This window comes from Thermobia domestica, chromosome 13, assembly GCF_964235325.1.
Source record: "Thermobia domestica chromosome 13, izTheDome1.hap1.1, whole genome shotgun sequence".
NCBI classification, from domain to species: domain Eukaryota; kingdom Metazoa; phylum Arthropoda; class Insecta; order Zygentoma; family Lepismatidae; genus Thermobia; species Thermobia domestica.
Window position 1 is genome coordinate 113,220,300 of NC_137466.1, and position 26,478 is coordinate 113,246,777.

General features: G+C 35.9%; 1 protein-coding gene across 1 annotated transcript in view; it reads left to right on the plus strand.

Moving 5' to 3' along the window:
• The window catches only part of LOC145668438 (uncharacterized), a 128,966-nt gene that overhangs the window by 57,956 nt on the left and 44,532 nt on the right, over positions 1–26,478 (plus strand). The gene's annotated exons all lie outside the window — the stretch shown is intronic.

Below are 26,478 nucleotides of genomic sequence, written 5' to 3' on the forward strand. Positions count from 1 at the left end.
AACATAGATGAGATTCAGGCCTCGGATGTTTTTTATCATTTCACTTAGCAATGTAACGTAGAAAAGAGGAAGGGGGAGACATATAAGCCTGGAGAGAGATATAAAACAGAAGATTTAGCTTGGCAAAATGAAAAATCAATAGAAGTAGAGAAAATTTTGATATCCCAGTCCTTTTACGCCTTTTAAAACCTAGCTAAGTTCGAGAGCCTCTCGCCAGTTCCTCACTATGACTGACACATGGAGAAAGTAAATAGAGAAAGTATAAAACACAACATAGGATTCATATATCCATTTCAACTAAAGAGCTCAGACTGAAATGAATATTCAATGCACTACTCAGGAAGAAACGATTGCAAAATGTGTTTTCTTTCTTTCTTTCTTTTTTTTTTTAAATTAATGACCTTCAAAATATGACCTACAATTTTATGCTTAAAATAGTGAGTAAAAAAGAAAGAAAAAAAATTAGGAGAAAACTGAAACCCGAAGAAGTTGACGTGCATTGCGTGTGTCATGCATGTGTGTTGCATGTTCCGCGAGATTAGTTTGAGGATACGATGCATTAATTTCTCACTTGCGCACTTACACTTTCAGGGTGGGGTTGTCGTTTGTAAACAACATAATTGTAGGACGAACTAAGAAATCCTTTAGATAATGTCCAATTGAGATGGAGGTCATATTGAGAACTCTTTCCTCTTAACTACTTTGAATATTCACTGCATAGTAAAATAATAATAATAATGATAGTTCTTGCTGTATTTGAACCTTGTTGTGACCTTACCAAAGTAGAAATTCATTTTTTAAAATACAGGAAGTCAAATTTTGTCATTACCTATTTCATGAATATTCAATTAAGATAGAATTAACTAGTAGTATAATAGTTATAGTATAAGTTTGTATTTTGTGTCGTTGAATTGTAAACACACTTACATTGAGCATGTGTGATCCTTGATTCAAATCCAGTTGTAGTCAAAAAATTTTGGTAATCTATCATCATAAAGCTCTTAACTTAAGAAGATTAGCAAACATTAGTGCAGAAGCCATGTCAATGGAGGTAAATCTTCTGATTACGTTTCTTTTTACTGAATAACTATGTGTACAAAGCTCTGCTTATGTTGCCATGGAACCATGACGTGAAGTACGATTATGTTGTATGCTTTATAGAAGCTTCTATCGACTGCTGTTATACATTCACAAAATAATTTTATTTTTGGGTAATTAATTGTACTGATAAGAGTTAAGGTGGCGTAGTTGGTAAGACCCGGCGAACCAAGTGAATGGTCTGGGTTCGATCTCTGTTGGAAGCGGAATTTATTTTTCGTCCAGCTCTTGTTCCAGAGCTGCTCAGGGATTCACACAGACTTGGTAAAATGAGTACCTGGGGAAGCCTGAGGAATGAATGTTGTCGGAGTGTGGCGCAGACTGCAGCACCACCTGTATGTGCCAAAGTCAAGCAATTTCGAACTTTATCACTAGTGAGTCACCCTGGCGTGTCTCGATTGCGGGACATCCTTAATCTTTAATAAGTCTACCTAAAATGTATGCCCATCATACTACAGGAGGTGGTTTCTTTTGTCAGATGGAAGAAAAGAATTCTAATAAGCATAGGAATATCATATTCAGCATTCATGCAGACATATCTGCTGTTTTGAGGATAAAAATTTAAGTCCACATACATTTTCTGTATCGATTTGTCAGCATTCTCAAAGCTTAAATTTATTGTAAATATGTGTTTTGCTATTATCATTCAAATAAGGAATCGTTAAGAAAACATTAAGTCTACTGGAAAATTTAAATAGACAAAGTACATTTTTACAGAACGGATTTGCAAAGAGCAACTCCGTCCTTTTATGTGAAATGCGGTCTGCACATACTGTCTCGAACATAGGTATTTAGATAGAACTTTCTATTTCGGTTTAAATTCGCAGTTTAGTATATACATTTTTTAAAACCACGATATAAATGAACTGGTTATCCTATTCATGATTTACTAGTTTATTGGCATCATATAGGTATGTTAAGAGTAAGTGGATAGAACAGGCAAAATATTCAGACATTGCGCGAATTCCTGCAATTTTTCTCGAACCACTTGACCTAAGTCTCAATTTTCAAACTAGCTCGCTTCTAAACTGATTTTTTCGAATCTTTGACAGTTTGTAGAGGAGGTGTCTTTTGACCCATACTTATTTGAATTCTTTCTTTTATCATTTAATATAAGGAATCACCTCCTGCAAAATTTCATGGTGTTATTTCTCCCCAGATTTCCTGTCCTTTATTTATTGATTTTGTGTATTTGTATATTCATAGCGGGCGTAGGCAAAAGTTTAGCACTCATATTTGATAATCAGAAGATCTTGTAATCGAATCTCACTTCCGGAGATTGTTCTCGCGTCTTTATTCGTTTTCCGTCAATTCTATTGCATTAATACTGACATGCTTCTTTGAAATATTAAGCTCCGATAATCCCTTTCATTAAACTTGCTTACGTCTTTCATTGTCTATATTCCCAATGTGAAACGGTTCTTGTAGCTGTGTCTGAAAGTTCGTCAATCTTCTTTCTTTATTAGATCTTTCTGTTTTCCATCTGGGGACTCTGCTTTTAATGATTTTTTAAAGATCAGCCTCTCCCTGTTTTTCATATGGGGACCCTGCTTTTAATGAGTTTTTTTTTTTAAGTCAGTCTCTTCCTGTTTTTCATATGTGGACTTTCCTCTTAATAAGTTTGTTTTAGCTTAGTTTCTTCCTGTTTTTCATATGGAGGGGACTCTGCTCTTAGTGACTTCTCTAGGTAAGTCTCTTCTTGTTTTTCGTATGAGAACTCTGCTCTCAATGAATTTTTAGGTCAGTCTCTTCTTGTTTTTCATGTGGGGCCTCTGCTCTTAATGAGTTTTCTTAGGTCAACCTCTATCGGGTTGCCTATGAAACAAGAGTTGAGGCTACCTTGTCTCTAAAAGCTGGCGTAAGAGGTATGTCCCATCTCAGAAAGGGGGGGAGGCAAAGGGGACCTCCAATATTTCTACTGGAGGGAGGTGCAGAGTGGCTCAGTGGTAGAGCGCTTACCTCTGGTTCATAGAGTTCCTGTTTCGATCCCCGTCCAAGTAAGTTTGCGATGGACAACATCGTGCCCGTGGGTTTTCTCGGGGTACTCCCGTTTCCTCCCACTTTCTTATTTCTCCAATTCTTCCATCATCATCCACTTGCTTTAATCATCGTCTCTTTTAGCCTAAAGGACATAATCGTGGGACGTTAAACTAAAAGATTTCATTTTATTTCATTATTTCTATTGGAAGAGCACTGTGGCGTCTCGATCTCTTTACAAAAATTCTATTTCGTCTCGTTTCGTGGGCAGATTCATATCCAGATTACTCATTTCTTAGATCTTTCCTTCTTCATTCTTCCTCCATTACCTTCCTTCCCACGTAGTTCTCCATTCCTCCATGGCGCGGCCAAATCATCTTCGTTGTGAATCTTGTATATGCTTCAAGTATAAAGTTTTGGCATGTTCCTTATTCGTTCATTCCTGATTCTGTCCTCTGTTACTCCATAAATGAATCTTAAAGTTTTCATAGTCAGATGCATCATTTTCTCTCACGTTTCCAACATACAAAATGTCTATCTTACGTTTATTTACTTGATTTTCTTTCCTTTAGAAGTCCATTGTTCCAACTTTTCTTCTTTTCTCAATATCGACTCAGCACATAAAACAATATGATCTTCATTGAGCACAACACAACACACACACACAATTCTCTTACTCCTTGTGTTGTTACTAAATCCAATCTGTAGGAAACAAAATGGGCTCAAAACGGACCTTTGGTGCAGCCATACTTTTATTTCAGAATCTTTCACTTTCTACACTATTGAACTAATGTGATCAACGTACCTATACATTTATTGTGTCTATATCTAGAATTTTGTTAAAAATACACGAATAAATAAATAAAAGAGAAAATGGTTACAGTCCAAAAGAAACAATTTTGCAGATTCTTTACATCCCTTATTCCTTTGACCTTTGTAATTGAATCGATTTCTGTTAAAAGTGCGTATGTAACATTTTTTACGATTTTCACTTTTAATAAAATTGAGTATTTTAGAGTTAGATGCGACGATTTGTGTTAAAAGGAAATGTATCCGTTGGAACGTGTTAAAAAATATAAGCCATTGAATTATATTATTATAATATAATCAATGGTGCATTTACGATTTTGTTTCGGAGGGGGGGGGGGATTTGCCTGAAAAAGTGAAAATTCTGCAAGATATTTTATATACTTTACTATAGTAAGTAAGATTTCGGGAGTGGGGCTTAAGCCCGGAAGCCGCCCTAAATACGCCACTGAATATATTATTATAATATTATACTATGATATATTATAATATACTAATCTGCCCTGTTGGTCGGTCTTTCGGTATATATATAGATAATTCTGTCGAGTACACTGAACACACAGACGTATCAAATTGAAGTTGATATTAATTTTAGACTTCAAAACTATGCTACGCATAAATATGATAAGGCTTATAGAACGGTTTATGTCCATCTATCTGTCTGTCTGTCGACATATCAGAGGGATTATTTTTTTTTCTATGGATTCAGTATCTCAAAAACAGATGTCATCTCCACAAGTAGCCCTGTACTGTAGTCGGAAGTTGTAGAAGTTTACTTTCCGGTTTCAATATTGATCCTCAAAGAGAAAAAAAAAAAAAAAACACACACACACACATAGAGTGGAATGTCTTATTTGATATGACTTTAGAGTCTACCGAATAGGTTCAATCTCGGTTTTAATCAATCTATTGAAACTGGAAGTTGCAGAATTTGGTTGCTTCCGAATTTAATATAGACTTTTCACAGAGAATGATAAGAAATGATGTTAAGCGTCATTTTTAAACTTCCAAGTAAACTGGAAAACAAAGTTCAAAATTCTCATACAATGCAATGCAATGACAAATTCCAAACTAACCTCTCCTGCCATCTGCAGGTACACTTCCGATTTTAAACTACCTACGTGCTGTTCTGCGGTCCGATCCCAACTCATTCGACCAAATAGCTAAATTTCACCGGAAGTGGCGCTTACTATTATCTTCCTCCGAACTGCTTATATACGTATATACGTAGATTCAATATCCCAACAGTAGGTCCCATCTCTCCTCCCCTCCAGTTTCTTATATTTTGATATGCTTTTTAAAATTTTATTTACGGCAGTGGTTGAGCAGTCGTGTTGATCGTGACGGGGGCAAATAGCCTTGACGCTGACGTCCTCATTAAACCTCAATCAATTAATCAATGAAACCGGAACTAATAAATCTATCACTTAGACTCCTATGGTTTGGAAGTCTATCAAAGTTTCCTAAAAAGAAACGAAACTCACTTGTTGAATCCTATGTTAGTCTCATGAACTGGTAAATGTAGCATCTGCGTAGAAGTAATGGGCGTGTTACCTATTTCTGTTCTGTCCTTCGAAATTGTTGAGAAGGCGTTATTAGATACAGTGTAGCCTACGTGTGCATTCTTGCTCTTTACTTCCACGTAGATCTGCGATCCCCTTCTACGTGTCGTTCATCGTGAGAATAAAATATAGAAAGAAAGAAAATCATTATAGGATACGGAGAAGTCCACCAATGGCCTTGACTACTTATTTTACAATGTCTCCTCAACCTATTGTTTTCTTGCATATAGCTTGCAATTAGTGATTGCAGTCGCTGTGTGTATAATTTTTTGTAGGATCTCTTGTTTCTGTACACTGTCATTATAATGATAGTTATCATAATTGATTTCATGTTTTCATTTCTCTCCGTGTGTCTATCCTCTCTCCCTCTTTACATCGACTACTCCTCTATAGGCTATTCTATACCATTTTATTTCTTCTATTTGAATCCATTCAATGCATCTCTTTCTCTCTCTGCGTCTTTATTTTATATAACATCTTATAGATTCTTCGATTGTTGCATGTTATAGATGCATAGCCAAAGTCACCAGTGTGCAATGTTAGCTATTTTTATTTATACGTATACAGAGTGGTATGATAATGCACAGTCAAACTGAAGGAGGTGATATTAGACACGAAAAGAAAAGTCTAACATGGGTCGAAAGCGGTACCGTTGTCACGTGAGAGGCATTGAAAAAGCAGCAAAGGCGCTGATAGGATATTGATTATCTTATGAATCCGGAAAGATATCACTGTCGGGTCAAAAGATTGCACAGAAAGTATTATCCGACAAATAGAATGATGTACAGATGGAAACGGAGTGGTTGCCGCAATACTGGAATTCTTGTAAACAGGTGGAGAATTCACACACGTATTCTCCATCTGTGGGGATTCTCCTGTCGCGGCGACCTCTCTTATGCATCTTTCTGTGTAATATTTTAATCCTACAGCGGTATCTTTTTGCGTTCATGAGATAATCAGCATTATATTGCGCCGTTACCTGCTTTTCAATACCTCTCGCGTGAAAACGTGCCGCTTTCGACCACGTTCATTTAGTGATGAGCGCAAGAGTCTTGGTCTTGCAGTTTTTGCAAGAGTCGCATGCAAGACCAAGACCAAGACCAACACCAAGACCAGGAATCCCTATGCAAGACCAAGACCAAGACCAAGGGGTGCAAAACCAAGACCAAGACCAAGACCATAGCTGCAAGACCAAGACCAAGACCAAGAGTCTTGCGCAAGAGTCTTGCACAAGTAATGGCTCAGTGGTAGAGCGTTCACCGTTGGTGCTGGGGTCTCTGGTTAGATCCCACCTTGCACCATGTGAGATTTATTGGTCGATAGAGACCGTGTGCGTAGGTTTTCTCGGGGTTTACCCGTTTTCTCCTACGTTCTTCATTCCACCATTTAATTCATTTCTCATCATCACCATCTCTCTTAGCCTCGGTGCATAATCGTGGCACGTAAAACTAGATATTACATCATTTCAAAATATTAATGGTGTTCTTCTAAAACCAAGAGAAATTTAGTATTGAACATCGGTAATTCCATACACCGTAAGTGCCGACTAAATGAGTATGGCCTTGGCTCCAAGGATCAAGCATCCGTTAGAAATTTTTAATGTGTGCTCAAAAAAATAATATCGAAATAACATTTTCATGACATTGACAAAAACTTGTGTATGTGACCGTAAGTTTGATTTCATGGGCAGGTGCTTATACGTTGAATAATTGTTATCAATATAACTTTTAACCTCCTCAGGTATATGGCACACGAGGATTGAACGATATAACATTATATAACAATAAATAATCTATATTTACAAGTGAGAGTGATTTTGTACAGTTATTTCAAATAACTTGGAGTTTGATACTGTGTTTTTGTATTTCTAATATAGGTAAAAACTATTTGTATAAGTTGAGTTTACACAAAAGAGATGGACAGTTGAGTCGTTTTAAGTTTTTACTCAAGTTATACTAAAATATTAAGAGGTTTGATTATAATCAATTCTATTCTGCCATTATTGGCAGGTCATTTGATGCAACTCATAGAAGGTTCGATATGCGGTGATCCTCAGTTAGTCTTTTCGTTTTGACGTAGCAATTTTCTGTTTTAATACCTTCCTTCAACTACAGCCTCCTTTGCCCCTCCCTGTCTTTCCTTCCACCATATTCTCTAGCATGTCCCTCATAATAAAGTTTCTCCTCAGCGAATGTCCCAGTCAGTTCCTTTTCCTCCTTTTAATTACATCTAAAATTCATCTTTTCTCCCCTACTGCTACTATATCTAACACCTTCTCATTCGTTTTCCGTTCAACCCAGCTAATTCTCTCCTTTTATCGAAACCCTCCAATATTTTTCATCGCTTTTGCGTAATGTCTATGTCTCTGTTCCATAGAGTACATATTGGAATAAGTAAAATAAAATCTCAATATTTTGTTGGTAGTTAGTTCAATACAAAGATTAACTAATCTTAGTTGAAAATAATAATAAAAAAATATCTGACGCCTTTGGAATGTAAAAATAATTTAGCAATTTATGGTATTTCAGTAAGCTGTGCCGTCTTGATTTTCTTTCATGCGTTTCCCCAATTTGGGAACCAGTAGAGTATTGAATCTGTTAAAAATATAAAAAGATTACGAAACGTTGTAATTTATCTTATAAGTAGTGAAGCGTGGGGACCCATTGAAAAAAAAAAATTAAGGTTATCACCTATGTTGTATACTATCATCATACTTACACGAAAGTAAACTATAATTAATTTAGAAACATACATTGTATTTCCGTTACTATTGGCGCATTGTAGAATTTATCCAGAGTAAAATTTACGTATGAAAAGCATAAGATTTCTTAAAAGCAAGACTTGCAAGACTCTTGTAGCAAGACCAAGACCAAGACCAAGACTGGATGTGCAAGACCAAGACCAAGACCAAGACCACCCAGGTCTTGGTCTTGGTCTTGCATGTACTCATCACGGGGCCGCGGTGGCTCAGTAGTAGAGCGTTCACCTCTGGTGCTAGGAGTCTCGGGTTCAAACCCTGCTCCCGCCAAGTGAACTTTGTGGTGGACAAACACCGTGTGCGTGGGTTTTCTCGGGGTTCTCCCGTTTCCTCCAATTTTCTTCATTCCACCATTTCATTCATTATTCATTATCACCGTCTCCTTTAGCCTAACCGGCAGAATCGTAGGACGTAAAACTCAAAAATTTTCATTTCAATTTCTGAGTTGGACTCGAATTCGCGACAAATAGGCCTTGCGATCGACAATTTAACTCCTTAGACCAGTGGTTCTTAACGTAGGCAATAAAGACTCGACTCCCAAGGGACATTCTTACTTCCAAAGAGGGCGCTGGAACAGAAAGGGGTAGTTGGGGGACGATAAACTATTTAGGGGACGTTGCAGATCGAATAAAAGCCATTACACATTTTACAAATTATCGAAAGTTTAAACTGTCCTTTTACAAATAATGATGCAAATTCTTCAAGGTTGATATTGAGAAATTGAAGCTTTGTTCTGGTTCTTAGATTGCTTTGTCTATATTTTACATTCAGCCTTGTGCATAGGTGGATTGGGTTATGAGGACAGGGTCAGGATAATCACATTAACCCAAGGGGACGTTAGGCTCGAAAAGGTTGAGAACCATTGCCTTAACCTGTTCGACCACTCTAGACGGCACGGGCTGGACGGCTCCCTTCTTTCACAGACAGAAGTTTTTTTCAGTCTGGTCCATAATTTCAGACCTACACTGTAATACTTCTCGTTCAAATATCGAGATTGTTCTACTAACTTTCTAAGGAAGGGTCATGGGATACAAGCAGCCATCAGCATAAGGATACATCATAGCATAAGTAACTTCTCATTTTAAAAATATGCAAGGAACTCTTGAGGTTGTTTTTTTTCCGGACAATTTTCTAAAAAAAAAAAAAAAAAAGCTATTTTACGTATCTTCTTAAATATATTTCATTAACAACTCTCAATATGGCATAAACCATTTACCATTTATTTTTTTAAAAATCTACAAGATGTAGTTTACTCTTGAGATACGTTTTGTTTCGGAGGGTTCAGGCGATTTTGTTAATATCTCATTAAGAAGCCTACAATATGCAGAGGTCATTTTTCCTTGAAACTGTCAACAAGAGGTAGTTTACTTCTGTAAGATGAGTTTTTTGTTTCTTCTTTTCGGTCAATTTTCTCAAAGATGGATGACTCAATTTTGGCCTATATTTTATAAATAGATATTTCAGTAATAATTCTACAGTAGTATGACTTAATTTCAACCTCCTAAGAAATAGGAGCAAGAAACTTTAGGACGGTTGTCCGTATGTTATATTTTCAAATAGTGAAATTGCTAGGCCTAGTTTATTTTCCTTTTCAAAAATTTACTAACTATTTTGTACATTCCATAGTGTTCCCCTCCTCTTAAGATTTCGTTACGCTTCTTCATTACTTTACGATTCCACCCAATCAATTCTTTTCTACATACGCATTTCGAACCAGCCGTATCCTACTAGGAGTTTTCCGTCGTTATTTCGTAATGTCAACGTCTTTTACTCTATATAACATAATTACACGAAACAGTTTGATGTATCTTTTTCTTGATTTTTTGTTGAAAGACCCAGAGAACAACACTTCCCCGAATCAAATTATTCTTAATAAGTGTATTGCGTAGTAAATAAACCGTAAGTGCTGAAGTTTTTAAGAATGTATAAACAGGTAGAGCTTTTGCTGGAATTAGAGATGTAAGACATGGCCTCCAAAAAAAGATACCTCATTAACAACCAATAAAGTCCACTAAACACAGTAAAGAGGATTACGCGAAACGCACTTTTATGGATAAATGGGATATGGATAACCATCGTTAAAATTATTATTACGTATGAAAATATTAACGAATTTACCCCATTAACGAAAGCGGCCAAAACAATGGCGCAATAATAATAATAATAATATAGATAGATAGATAGAAAATAAAGATTCAAAAATTCGCTATTATTCTAGTTATCGTGTGGAGTAACGAATAGACGTAAATCAGTGTTATCCGTGAAAATAATAAGTGATTGACTCCATTAATGAACTCGGTGATTCCATTAACGTAAAAAGATAAAATAAATAAAATAAAAATAAGTTAATTAAAAATTTGCTTTCATTCCAAAGGTTTTATGTGGATTAGGATTAGGAATTAGATTTCTGGGCTTTTGGCATCTATGGCTATGTTAGCCCGTCACGTATGAGGGATGACATCCTCGGTGATCACACTATCTGAGGAAAGGGAAGGAAGGAAGCTACTTGGGACCGGTATTTGACTCATGCGAATGAGGAAAACCCAAGAAAATCTCACTCGGAATGGCTGGTCTTCACTTTTTCGACCGAGTGTTCGAACCGGAAATCGAATCTGGGGCCACATGTCTCAAAGATGATACCGTTAGTGACTACGCTACGCAGAGCCACGATATCATGTGGAGTAACGGACGGAAGTACTAACAGTAAATCTTACAAGTCCCATTTGCGTGGTTCTAATTGTAAAAATAAGCTACTTTACGGAGTTCAAACCAAAATGAAGTATTATTATTCTCTACAAGGAAGGAAGTAGAAAGATATTATAAGGAAAGCATGTTGTGTATACGGAACATCACTCTTATCAACTTCCTTGTCGCTGAAGGATTACTCTTTTAGCTTTTGGTGTGGAAGCCTTGGGTTCAATGAACGATGAAAATCCATGAAGTTTGGGTTCAACGTTAATCTATAGATCAAGGTTACGTGTAGCCTAGGTGATAAAAAGGACATTAAACCTCAAACATACAAACTACCCTAGAAACAAAATAAAGATTAATTTTGTACACCCAACACCAAGCCTACATGATACAGTGAACTACAGCTTGACTTAGGTACCGAACCGTATATATTCATATAGGAGACAAAAAATAACTAGGAGGATGGCAAGTCAGACTGGGGGTCAATCAGAATCCTGACGCGCGCACAGGTTCCTGAGTCTACTTCCAGCCTCAACTTTCTCGAACTGAGCTTCCTTCCCAGTTATTTTTCGTCGACCTTCTATTGCAAGTCACCAAAATTTCGTCTCAAGAGTGTAAGTGCCGTGGCGTGGACCCCACGTTTCCTCGGAGTATCCCGTGCATCCAGTTGTACCTTACGACGCTACTTCAGTTATAATGTGAATAATTCATTTCCGGTATTCGAAGAATGGACCCTTCTGACATTCGTTATCCGAATATTCGAACATGTTATTTAAATAATTGTTGCAATAATCATTTGCATAACGAATAATTATGCGAACAGTTATTCAAATAAAACATTTATTTTAATAATCAGTCGAACATTGATAACGAATATTATGATATTCGAGTCATTTTAGCAACCTCAATCTGCGCTACGGAATGAGTAACGGAATAGAGATTGATAAAGGCTTCCTACATGCTGGTCTACTGAGACACCATTCAGAAAAACGAAAATAACATTAGATACAGACAAGGTATTTATATTTTCCAGATTTTTAAAAATCGTAATTATCGAGCTGATTCTCATTTCGAAAGTGAGACAGAAGTCGTAACGAGCAGTGCATTTTCAAACTCCAGATGAGAGTAAAAATAAATAAATAAAATAAATGTGTAAAGTGATTATACGAACATAATACAGACCATTTGTCAATGTCGTTTAAAGATGCGCAAGTCATTACACATTATACTCCAACAATAAATATGGTTCAAATGTTGATGTATCACGCTCTTTTTGAATTCGGGAGTATTCTGATAACTTCTAGATGAAATTAAGAACAAAATCAGAGCATACATTTTTAACATAAACTTAAGAAAGGAGACAAGAACATGTTCAGACGGGACAAGAAAATGCGTTACGAGAATCGAGACGAGACGAGAAAGAATTCTTCGAGAATCGACAAGAGACGAGAATTCGAAAATAAATTACAAGACGAGAAAATAAAAAAAAAAAAAAAACAATTCTCATCTCGTTTCGTGTCACGGAAACACTACAGTCACGGTATATATTACATTTTTTTAGTCTTTACAGAGAAATCGAATACCTCTTTCTAGAAATACGTAGGTCAAAGTTTCTGAACACTGAATGACATTAAAATACGAATATAAAGGGCACGTAGAAATCTTGCAACTGCTGTCTTTGAAATTACGCCCAAAACTGTTTTCACAAAGAAGATCGGAACTTTGATGATTATACTCTACCATCTACGGTAGTTGCAAACCGCGTACAATCATGTTCATATACTTTGTACAGTTTTATTTATTTATTTATTTATTTTAAAAAGAAAATCCTGGCCACCCACCTTTCTTTGAAAACTCTTGTGCTCTGATCCATAGATGGAATTAAATGAAACAAATGTGGATTTTCTTTTGCCAATTGAGATCTTTATTTAGAGATTAAGGGTTACATTTTCCATATGTGATTGCCAGAATATTGCCTTTAAAAGCAAGGTGAGGTCATATCCTAAGGGAAGAACAGGAATCATAATTTATACGTAAAATTCAATCACGCAATAACTACGGAACTACTAAAATGATACTTGGTATACTTATCAACCTTAGGCCTCCCAAAGATCTTACGATATTAAATTGATTAAAATACATATCTTAAGGAGAAGCAAGGGGTCGTAGTTTATGCGAAAAAATAGAGTGGTGATCTGAAGAGCATTAAAACGAAAACATCTTATATTAGCGTCCAATCCATAGTTTTAGGGATCATTCAGATGAATAATGACAGCTCCGACGCTTCCAAGTCCAGCACTCATTGGTATGGGGTGGGAAGGGTAACATGTAAACATAATCCAAAATGATCGATATTAGTGTTCAATGTACATGTTTGGAGTCGCTGGAATGAATAGTCGCATTTCCACGGGCGTTTAGGTCTAAGTTCATCTCCCATCGGCATGAGATAGTGAGGGCAGGGAAAGAGGTGACATGTAAACATAATCGAAAACGACCGATATTAGTGTCTAATCCATGGTTTTCGAGGTTGCTGAGATGAATAGTAATACTTCCAATATCATTTAAGTTCAAATTCGTTCCCCATCGCATTGAGGCGTGAGGATAGAGGGTGAAATTGGAATGATATTGCGAATTTTTATCATTCCACTTTTTCCTTAATGCGTATGCAAGGGGAAAGAGGTCTGGGGCGGAGATAGAAAGTGGTGGAAGGGGTTCCATAAGTTTGAGGAATGCGGAGGAAAGGGTGACATGTAAAAGTAATCGAAAGCAATCAATATTGGTGCCCAAACAATGGTTTTTGGAGTCGCAGAGATGAATAATAACACTCTCGATTCCATTCAAATTCATCTCCCATCCACATGGAGGCTCAGAAGTGTGGTGAAAAGGGGATAATGTTATGGATTTTTATCATTACATTTCATTATAATGCGTGTCCTAAGGGGAAAAGAGGTACAAATAGTTTCGATGAAAACCTATTGTCCAGTTCGAAGAAGAGCTGTTTCAGTTAGTTTTGTTATAAAAATTAAATGGACTATTTAGTTTAACACCTACATGTCTACGGTTTGGTTTTAAGGGGACGGATGATACATGAAAGTGAATCAAGATCCAATAAGTAGTGAATCGAAAGTAGTGGGAGGAAAGGAAACCTTTGCACACATCCTCGACAAACTCACGTCGGCAGGAATCACAAGCGTTCTGCCATTGAGCCATACATACACATTTCATCAATTTCTATTTGTGATTACGATATTAATGGATTACTATAATATGAAGTTCACATATTCATAAGTCGTATTATGGTTGGCAATGGGGATATAGTTCTATTAGGAATCAAATTATATTGATATAAGATGTCCAAAGTCGTAATGTAGGACATCACATGCTGAACCGATCTCAAACTGAGGTCTTCAGCTTGAGGTCGGTAATCTTTAGTTAAGTTCAAGGAAAATGAGTGTTTCTTGTAGTGACTGAAAGCTTCGCTTACTTTAGAAAATTAAGATAACCTACTGACTTTCCCTCCTGAGTACAACTTTAAATTTACACTAATTTAACATCTTTCTCGTTTAGTCTACGAATGTTTCGTGATAAGGACTCACACGCTACGTACTTAAATAAGAACACTATTATTCTTTGGTTACAAATTGTAATGAGACGTTTATGCTTTCCCATGCTGTTCGCTGAGGATTTCTAATTTTGTTAAGCACGTGACGTGAGAACAAAACCGTTCCCGCCAAAACAACACTTTCTACATCATTATAACTATTTATGGATTTTTGTCTTATACCTCGATAGTCTTTTTTAATTTTAATTTTAGTCTATCATACGTTTGGCACAACTAGTCTTCAAAAAACCATAGCTTTGTCTAAAAGTCTCATAAATCGATTTTAACTGATTTTTTTTTAAATGACGTGTTCTATTTGTCATACCGAAGTACATAATATAATCAGGCCCATATTTAGGTAAGTGTTATTCTGTGCTCAAGCACAGGACGGCAAAATTTTGGATTTTTTAAAGATTCACAATAAAGTAGGTCTAATATTTAAAACTAGCAACACACTGAATCCCGTGTAAGCGCGAAAAAATATGTTAATTTGTTTAATTTGCTGTAATTACAATAGTTACTAATTAGCTAGCTTATCTGAGTATTTTTTAAAAAAGTCATCTTATCCCACCCCTCACTCCAAGTGGTGAGGATAAACTTGAACATCATGAAAACTGATAACGTTAAACTCAGCGACCTCGAAAACTATAAATTCAATACTAATATCTTTTGTTTTCGATTACTTTTAATATCTCGCCCCCTCCCTGGGAAGTGGAGTGTGATCTTGAAGTTAAATTGGATTAAAACTGTCACTATTCATCTCAGCGACCCCAAAAACTATGAACTCAACTTTGATATTGGTCGTTTTCGATTATTTTAAAAATGCAACCATGTTATTCTTATAGGGACTTTGCACATCCGTATCTCAGCTCAGATGTGTCCTAGAGATTTGGAACAGGTTATTTGGATTATTTCTCTCAGAGCATTAAAACATATTAAAATTTTGTATTTCTATCTATTATGGTTCATCTATCACCGCACCATAATCATCATTGAGAGAATTAGGCATTTAAAATTACGTTGTGACTTTTGTAACTTTACCTCAACTGCTAGTCAACAAGAGCTGGTATATTTGCAAAATCACGGCTTGTTTTCTTGTTTCAGTTTTGCGAGAGGGAAGGGGCGGCAAATTATTTAGAGCACAGGGGCACACAATATATAAATACAGGCCTGAATATAATCTATGACGGACGCGCACCCAGAAATTTTTGTTGGGCGGAGTCCAATGCTTCAAGACCCCAGTTTATGTAGCATTGAACCGTTGTTATTCTACACTCGAAAAGACTATAAACAGTTAAGTACTGCTACCTTTATTATCGAAAAAATATATAGAACTAGATAGTTCTGTTTTAATATATAAAAAAAGAGTATATTTCGGTAAAAAGAATAGTATTAGAAAAAGCTTTTGAAGTAACTTTGACGTAATCCATATAGGCCTATATGTATGTATAACACGTTCACGCGTGTTTCGAAGGAAGACCCATTTTATAGGAGGTTAGTGTTGCTACCTTTAATTTAAGATTCTAGATAACTAAACTAAACAATAAAGTGGAAAAATTAAACAAAATTAAATGAAAAATAGCCGACTACAAAAAAAGCATTAAAATACAGAAAATTAATCTTTAAAATAAATGACCCGACTTCAAAAATGTACTGAAAAGCAGAAAATAAGTGAAGCTCTAAAAAGCAATAATAATAATAATAATAATAATAATAATAATAATAATAATAATAATAATAATAATAATAATAATAATAATAATAATAATAATAATAATAATAATAATAATAATAATAATAATAATAATAATAATAATAATACGCTTAAAAGCAGAAAATAATTCTTACTATTTTCCACAAAAAAATTGAAGTCGTGCAAAATCAGATAAATTACTGCCTCATGAAATTACCATCAAAATAATTTTATATTAGGCATTACAGCAATTTGTTTGGCTTAGCAGCACTTTAAAAATATTTTGTTGTAAATAATAGTAACAAATTATTCTCTGCTTTAAAGTGCTTTATTATTATCATATTCTGGTTTCAGAGTTTTTTTATTATTTTCTCCTTTTCAGTGCTTTTTTGAAGTTGGTTCATATATATTTTAAAAGTTTTAATTTACAAAATATTTTGAAGTTCAATAAATAATAAAAGCAATATGGCAACAAGGCAATCTTTAAGCTGGGTTTTCAGTAATAATGTTTTTGAAATGAAATTAAGTCTTTCAGTTTTACGTCCCAAGACTATGCCGACAAGGGTAAAGGAGACGGTGATGATGAGAAATAAATGAAATGCTGGAATGAGTAAGAAACGGAGAACACCGGGAAAACCCACGAACACTATTTTTGACACCACAAAGCCCACTTGGCTCAAGCTGGGAAAGAACTAGGGACCCCACACATCAGAGGTGAACGCTCTACTACTGAGCCACAGTGCCTCCTAATAATGCTTTTATAAACGTATTGGTAATATGCATTGAGTTCTCACCTTGCTCAGATGAAAAGAATAATTATATTTTTAAAGAACAATTACAGAACTCCTGAAAAATCTGAGTTTGTTTCTCGGTGTCGAAATGGGATATTTCCACCCGGTGGGCGTTAACGTGCTTCGTAGTCGAATGATTCGAAATTTGGATCCTGATTTCACCCTTCTTTAGTAGTGTTTTCAAGACTTTTCGGGCGAATTCCGCAAAATACTTTAACCCTAGGAATCCCAGTGGGGTCTAATGGACCCCAAGACTATGTTTGACAATTCGTCAGTACTATTTTCCGGGATTCTAAGGGTTAAATATATAGAATCTGCCAGAGTTCCTTCCAAAAATTCTTGCCATATTCTATTTTAAATATACCTCCGGTACTTGGGGTCCCTAGTTAGATTCCAGCTCCCGCCGTGTGGACTTTGTGGTGGACAAACACCGTGCTCGTGGGTTTTCTCGGGGTTATCCCGTTTCCTCCTACTTTTTTCATTCCCCCTTTTCATTCATCATCACCGTCTCATCATCTCATCATCACCGTCTCCTTTAGCATAAGCGGCATAACCGTGGGACGTAAAACTCAAAGATTTCATTTCATTTTATTTTATTTTAAATATTTTTAGTGCAAAATGACCTCATTACTATACGTGGTATTCAGCTAATAAATTTTATATATTTATTTTCAAAATATTCTTTGAACCAAAGTGTTGATTGTATCATAGGTCAATCATTGATATCACCACATACAGTTGTAGATTTGAACCACAAATCCTGTAACCACAATAAAATTTTAAATGAATAACATTTGTGCGTCAAAGTCATTTGAATTGCTTAGTCTTGATATCTACCAGAATAGCACTTGAAAGCTATAAAAGTAAGGTATGGGGAAAGTATAAGGAGAATGACAAATCCTCCAAGGTCACTTTGTGGTGTTTTGGTCTGAAATTGTTTCCTCTTCACGTTCCTTAAGTATCGAACGCAACATAAGAAGGGGGAGGAATAATTTCTTGTGTTCATCTCATACACGATCTACAATCTGAGTGTTCACTGACGTAACACCGACCAATTACATCACTATTCCATGAGTTTGCTTTCTAAATAGAGTGAATTAGCACCTTTCGATGAAAATGAAAGTTACGAAGGTTAAGCTTTATGCTATAATCTGTCAGATTGTGCACATTGTAAGGAAATAACGCATGATTCTCTTAGAAAATCAGTAGATAACAGTTTTTTCTAGTTATTACCTCCTACCTACCTACTTACCTATATATATAGGGTGATAGGTAACTCCACCAACAAACTTTGGGAGGCGATTCCTTATATCAAATGAAAGAAAAAAAGTTCTAATAAACATGGGACGAAAAATGTCTCCTTTCAGAGTTATGAACCGCCGAAAATTCGAAAATTCACGTTTCGAAACGCTCTGCCTTAGAAACTACAGGACCGATCCCAAGCGGTTTAAGGAATTACAAAGAAACTAGTATGCGAACTACCTAAATATCCATGTTTTACCATCCTCCGTTATCGGCGAAACGAACGCGTTATTAGTACTTAAAGGAGTATCCCTATACCTCAATTTCCTTTTTACAGTTCGTTTCGCCGATAACGAAGGATGGTAAAACATGGATATTTAGATAGTTCGCATACTAGTTCTTGTGTAATTACTTAAACCGCTTGTTATAGGTCCTATAGTTTTTAAGGCAGAGCGTTTCGAAACATGATTTTTCGAAGTTTCGGCGGTTCATAACTCTAAAATGAGACGTTTTCCGGCCTATGTTTATAAGAACTTTTTTCTTTCATTTCATATAAGGAATCGTCTCCCAAAGCTTGTCGGTGGAGTTACCTACCACCCTGTATATATATATAATGTTTGACCTAATATCATCACTTCTGAGGTTAGATTAGATTCATAGAGATTAGAAAGATCGATATGTAACACAGGATACAATTTTAGATTTCCTGGGGTCGCGGTGGCTCAGCGGTAGAGCGTTCACCTCTAGTGCAAAGGGTCCTTGGTTGGATTCTAGCTCGCGCGAAGTGAACTTTGTGGTGGGCAAACACCGTGTGCGTGGGTTTACTCGGGGTTCTCCCGTTTCCTCCCACTTTCTGCACTCCACCATTTTCTTCATTTCTCATCATCACCATCTCCTTTAGCCTAACCGGAATAACCATGGTACGTAAAATTTAAAATTTCATTTAATTTCATTTCATTTATTTTTAGATTTCCATGCTATGCTATACATAAGTATAGGAATACTTATAGGCAGGCTATATCTGTCTGTCTGGCGACAGACATCAGAACCAAAACGATATGAGACAGTGAGATGTGATTTTTGAATATGGATTCAGTGCCTCAGTATTAGGTACCATCTCCTCCCTTATGCCTCTATTCAAACAGGAAATGGTAGAAATTATTCCTTGTCAGTTTCAGCATTGATCATCATAGAGGAAAAATGGTAATATATGACAAGAAATGGTTATATACATTGGATTCAGCTAATGGTTTTACCTCTAGGTTCTACCTCTACTAAGACCATAGTTTCAAAATTGATTCTCTAGAGAGAAAACAGTAATAGGAGGCGATAAACGGTTTTGTTTTTGTATGGATTCAGGATCCCAAGAATGTATCTAATCTCAGCTCTTATTAAAGCCGGAAATGGTAAAACTTAGTACAACTTTCCGTTTCAGTATTAATTCTTATAGAGTAACAACTGTAAGGGATAATTATTGATATGGGTTCAGCGTCCAAAGAACGGATTCCATCTCGAACCTTATCCATCTATTGGAACCGTAACTGATAGATTAACTAATTTGCACGTCTTAGGAATGACTGTTTAAAATTCCACGTCTTAGGAATGACTGTTTAAAATTCCACGTCTTAGGAATGACTTAAGTGCTAATCTGTATAAATAAAAATGTAAGTGACTATGGTGGTTTAATGCCTTGAATCACACGAACGATCTCGATCAAATTTCCAACATAGATGAGGTTCGGGCCTGGGATGGTTTTTATCATTTCACTTTGACGGTGCAACTTAGGGGAGGGAGAGGGGGAGGAGGGATATATATATATATATATATATATATATATATATATATTACCAATACGTTTATAAAAGCATCATTAGGAGGCACGGTAGCTTAGTAGTAGAGCATTCGTCTCTGATGCGTGGGATCCCTACTTCGATTCCAGCTCGCGCCAAGTGGGCTTTGTGATGGTCAAACACCGTGTTCGTGGGTTTTCTCGGCGTTCTCACGTTTCCTTCTACTTTATTTATTCCACTATTTTCTTCATTTCTCATCATCACCATTTCCTTTAGCCTAGCCGGTATAACCGTGGGACGTAAAACTGAAAGACTTCATTCCATTTCAAGAGCATTATTACTAAAAAAGCACTTAAAGATTGCCTTGTTGACATATATTGCTTTTATTATTTATTGAACTATTGTCGGCTGAATTTGGATTTAAATGGAATCGGAAGTGCCACTGTTCATCTCACCGCCCCCGAAAACTACGAATTCGGCAATAATATCGGTTATTTTCGATCATTGAGTAATATTTATTTGTTATTTATATAGATTACTTATTATTTTCTGATTTTTCATTATATTTTCTTTTTCTTTTTACCGATTTGAGGGCGCTTCAGTAATAGTAATTAGTGACTGACTAACGGAACATATTAATAATAATTCTTAATTTAACCCAGTGAAGCATGTAATTGACGTTAGTCTTTATATAAAAGAAGAAGTCTCGAGTGAGTGAGTGAAATGACGGACTGATCAACACCCAGGTCTAACCACTTAAGCCAGAAACTTGAAATTAAGACAGGACAATAAAATTTGTGATGGAAGGTACCACTAACGAAGATTTTTTTTTTTGAAAATTAGACGGAGAAGAGGGAGGAAGTAAGAGTGGCAATTATTATATTAAAATGTCCATATCTCCGAATTCCTGAATGTTAGAGACATGGGATTTGGTATGGGACTCCTCATTTAAAGTAATTAGACACGTGTGTCATCATTTTCTGATATTTGACTTAGAAGTGAAGAAAATGGAGTAAGAAGAAATGATAGCTGGGGATTACAATTACTATATATATAATCTTGTAATTCTTTAAGGTTAGAGACATGAAATTTGGAGTCTTAATCTAAAGTAATTAAACACACGTTTAAGCGTTTTTTAGATGTTTGACCTAGAATGGAAGAAAAAGGGGTTATGGTACTTCCTGAAGATGCCCATACGAGACTTCCTGATTTTTTTTGCGAGACTTCGAGCTCAGACAAATTCTATATGAAAGGTCCAGAAGAAAGAACTGAAAATATTATCCACAGAACACGTGGGGTCATTAGCTAGTCTGGATAGGCCTATATAAATAGTGTACTGTACATTATCAATAAAATTAAAGTACAGTTATTGCATGTATTAAAATGAAATATATATATAGCGGTCATTGCTGGTTTTCCAAAAGCCAGAGCTCTCCAATTTACTATATATTTTTCATGTATTCAATAATTCCATCTGTTTACACAAAATCCAACTTAACAAATTGTATATATATATATATATATATATATATATATATATATATATATATATATATATATATATATATATATATATATATATATATATATATATATATATATATACTAGCAGCGTTCACCCCGCTTCGCTGCGGTCACCCCGGAACGCAATAAACTTTGTTACTTAGATAATTTTTACTTTTTCGCTTTCAAGTGATATGATAAAAACCATAGAAGATTGCACTAATGTTAACATTATATCGCCTGTCATTTATGTTAACCCGCCCCGCTTCGCTGCGGTCACCCCAACCCGCCCCGCTTCGCTGCGGTCATCCCGGAACGCAATAAACTTTGTTACTTAGATAATTTTTACTTTTTCGCTTTCAAGTGATTTATAGCGCCTGTCATTTATGTTAACCCGCCGAGTCACAGGGTCATGCGGGTTGCATATAAGTACGTTTATTTTTATATGATGAACTAATAACAAAGGATTTGTACGTATGGACACCTGAATGGTCAATTATCTCAAGACACTGGTAATTGAAAATTAAAGTGATATGATAAAAACCATCTAGGGTCCAAATCCTAACAACCCCCCAAAAATGAAAGAAATCGGTTCAACCGTATTAGCGTGATGAGCGGACAAAGGATTTTTTCTACGTATGAACACCTGATTGGTCAATTATCTCAAGACACTGCTAATTGAAAATTAAAGTGATATGATAAAAACCATCTAGGGTCCAAATCCTAACAACCCCCCAAAAATGAAAGAAATCGGTTCAGCCGTATTAGCGTGATGAGCGGACAAAGGATTTTGTGCGTTCTCTTTTATATATATATATATATATATATATATATATATATATATATATATATATATAAATACATACGCTAAAGAAAAACGTAATCAAAAACACACATATCTGAATGACGGATGGAAAATCTAAAATAAGCTATATGTAAATTATTATAATTATTTAAAATGAAATTAAATCCTTATTTCACGTTCCACGATTATGCCTTATAGGCTAAACGAGACGGATGATTAATGAAAATGAATTATTTAAAAATCACGTACATGGGGTTTTTATTGTAATAAGAATGAATGTTAACAGCAGAACGTGAATTTAAAGCTTTGTTTGTAAAGGAACTTTCTAATGTTCTATAAAACAGATACTTAACGGAAGATCCCATTATTTAAAAAGTTTCCAAACGAGCGAGAACACAGATAATACTGTAATAAATTCTGAAAATGTAGCAATCGAGATGTGTTTTATGTTTCCTTGCAAGTTTTACTTAAAAAATAGTTTATGTGTCACTTGACACCAGCAGACAATATATGTAATAACCCTTATGGATACTGCAATGATTATGAGTACTATAGTTATGGAGACATTTATAGCTCCATAACAATAAGTTTTTCATGCTTTTTGGCCCACATAATGACATCAATGCAAGTGTGCAATGGGAGAAAGTTGTAAACACGTATGTGAGGGTATCTGTTGCTGGAGTTTGTAATGTGTCATTATACGTAAATACATAAATCAATTTCCAAAGAGGTCACAACACTAAGCAAAATCAAGTACTGTCAGGAAGACGAAATTGTTTACTTAATAAACAAACCAACCTATTTTGTAAATAAATGAAGTGTGTGCGTGTATTAAGTGCCTGCTTGACTATGTTTGTATTATATGACCTCTTTCTCTCTATGCTTTTGTATGGCTAGCGCATGCTGTTCAAAAGGAAGATGCAGGTAAAGCTAATGGGTCAACAATATGCATTTGAAGAAGAACCATTGAGAGATATAAAATCTTACATAACTGTATAACAACAATAAAAGCTGACTCGTAATGGTATATGCTCACGAGTTTTGTATTTATGTAGGGTGTCAAAAATTAACATTACTAAATTACAGAAAGTTTTTCTTTATATTAACTTAAAACAGCACTACTAAAATTTAAGAAAACTATGGGATCTAGTTCGAGCAATTCGTGAAATTAAAAAGAAGGTATTGGAACAAACTCTATCGATGTTTCCCTAACGGTGCAATAACAACTCAATGGATTTTTGTAGAATAAGTTCAGTAATTGCTAGAAACTTTACTTATACAGAACACAGCCTTTCCTTATAAAATGTGTTGTGTAGTTACACTACGATTCACAAATGTCGATATTAAAATATAACTTATACAAATACTAGTTTCGGCACACTTACTGAAATGTTTGAGGTAGATGTCATAGTTCTCAAATCAGGGCATTTCAAAATCTGTCTTTTCCAATTTTCTACAGCTTTGAACAAAGTTTTGAAAGGAGGCATTATCCAGGATGTTTTTGTCGTTTGTTATTTTTCCTGTATTTTACACTGAAGTGTTTCATTTATGTCTTTGAGAGTGTCTGAAATTTGATCGTAGATCTTTCAGGCATGGATAAATGTTTTAATGATAGTTAGGTGCCGACACACACACACACACACACACACACACACACACACACACACACACACACATATATATATATATATATATATATATATATATATATATATATATATATATATATATATATATATATATTGATAGATACGACCAGTGACTGAAAAGTTTTGAGCCTAACAAAGAAATGAGAATCTTGAATAGTATAATTATATGTATTAGGATAATACAACCTTTGGTATTAATGTATATCAAGCTCTTGGTTCTAGGTAATTTCTTTTGTCTACAGGCTCTTGAAGTGACTGAGATGGCAGAAGTTGGGAAAATGAAAAAACAATCGAGTACAGGTCAGTCATCAAGTATCTGAAATTAAAAGGAATGTCGGCGTCTGAGATCCACCAGGATATGATCAATACCGTAGGTGAATCTGACCCTTCATATGCCACCATCAAAAAATGGGTGCAGAAATTCAAGTGTGGTAGGCACAGTGTTGAAGATGAGCCGAGATCTGGGAGACCATCAAGTGCTACCAATACGGAAAACATTGGCCGGGTACTTGATATGATCATGGAAGATCGCCGATTGTCAACTCGACAGATAGCAGACAGGTTGGGCGAGCGGATCATATTCTGAAGAATGAGCTTGGTTTATCAAAAGTTTTTGTTCGATGGGTCCCACGACTTCTGACTCCCGAACAAAAACGCACTCTGTACCTCATATTCGTGGACAATTTGAAACTGTTAGAACGTGATGTGGACGATTTTCTCTGTCGATTCATCACTATGGACGAGTGTTGGGTACACCATTACCAGCCAGAAACAAAACAACAATCCAAATAATGAAAACACTCCTCCTCCCCTACCCCAAAGAAGGCAGAGGTAATCCCCTCCGCTGGCCATGTGATGGCCTGTTTTTTGTTTGGAATTCCCAAGGTGTGATATTCATTGATTATCATGCAAAGGGGTCATACCGTCACAGGACCTTTACTATACTATAGCGATCTTTTGAAAAAACTTCGAATGCAAATTCAAGAAAAAAGGCCACAAATGATGTCCAGAGGCGTTCTCTACCTTCATGACAATGTTCCCTGCCACACATCAGCAGTTACTATTCACGAATGTGGCTTTGAACTCGTTCCTCATCCACTCTGTTCTCCAGATCTAGCCCCTCTGACTTCCACTTGTTCCCTAATCTTAAAACAAGGTTCTAGCAGGGCGACGTTTTGCAAGCGATAATGACGTTATGACATCCGTGGAGGAGTTTCTACGGTCACAACCTAAGGAATTTTTTCTACTGGGATAAGAGCACTGTAGCACCATTGGAGCGGGTGTGTTGCTGTCCAAGGGGATTATGTTGAAAAAATAAAGGTATTACCAAATCTGTACTTCTTATAGTTTCCTCAAGGCTCAAAACTTTTCAGTCGCCCCTCGTATATATATAAAGGAATTTGTAGAATCTTTTCATGCAGAATCTTTTCAAGTTACAGTAATTCTCTATAACATATGTTACGTGGTAACCCTAATTCCACAGGTCAACATCCCTCTACTACACTAATACACTTCTCTTAACGGCATTCAAATCCTTATATGCCTTAAAAATATCTTCCACTTAATCTCCTCCGACCGTTAGTCCATAGCCACCATTACCTCAGAATCATCAGAACTTTTCTGCCCACTCAAATCGCTCCTCAAATGTTTGAACAAAAGTCACTGGTAGCCCTCGCAATGCGTGAGATGTCGATAGGTGCAAGAACATCCCACGCCTCTGTTTCTTGAAGAAATCATGTAATTTCTGATTAGATTACTGTAGTAGATGTCAGTGATGGTATGACGTCTTTGTAGATAGTCCATAAGAAGAACATTCTTGCAGTCTCAGAAAAATCGAGTCCAACATCTTCTTGGTTGATGATTGTATCTTGAACTCTTTTGTTGATGGAGTGGAGAGTGAATATATTTCCATTCCATTCTTTATGTTTTAGTCTCAGAGTCAAAGTCATGCACTTAAGCATTGCTGGATTTACGTATAAGATTAAACAAACTATAGCTTAGGGCCCCACTCTCTTAGGGGCTCCAAAAAATTTAAAAGAAAAAACACTGGATGTACATTTTCGAAAATAAGATAAAAATAAACACAATAAATCTACATACAGCAACAGTGTCCTTCTATGAAGTAAGTAATGGATTTCCTCCTGCTAGACTGCTTCCTAAAATGTCAGCCGGACATATAAAAGCCCAATAACTTTCAATAGCTTAGGGCCTTATCAAACCAAAATCCGGCTTTGCACTTAAGTTTTATCCATAGTTACAAACTAGGCAAGGAAACCTCTGTGTCAGCAGGAAAGTTGTGAAGGAGTTCGTGACTGATGAGCACACGGGTGCGCTTCTGAACTGCGGTGGAGTTCCGAGGGATCCATCTTGCATTTTTGCTCATTTGCAAGACTTTGCAGGGTCATATGAGAGACTACACAGCATGGGCGCCCGAAGGTAGGGGCAGGGTGGGGCCAGGACCCCCTGGCTCACGAAAATGTATACGTAATGCAGCAATCCACTTATATTAAA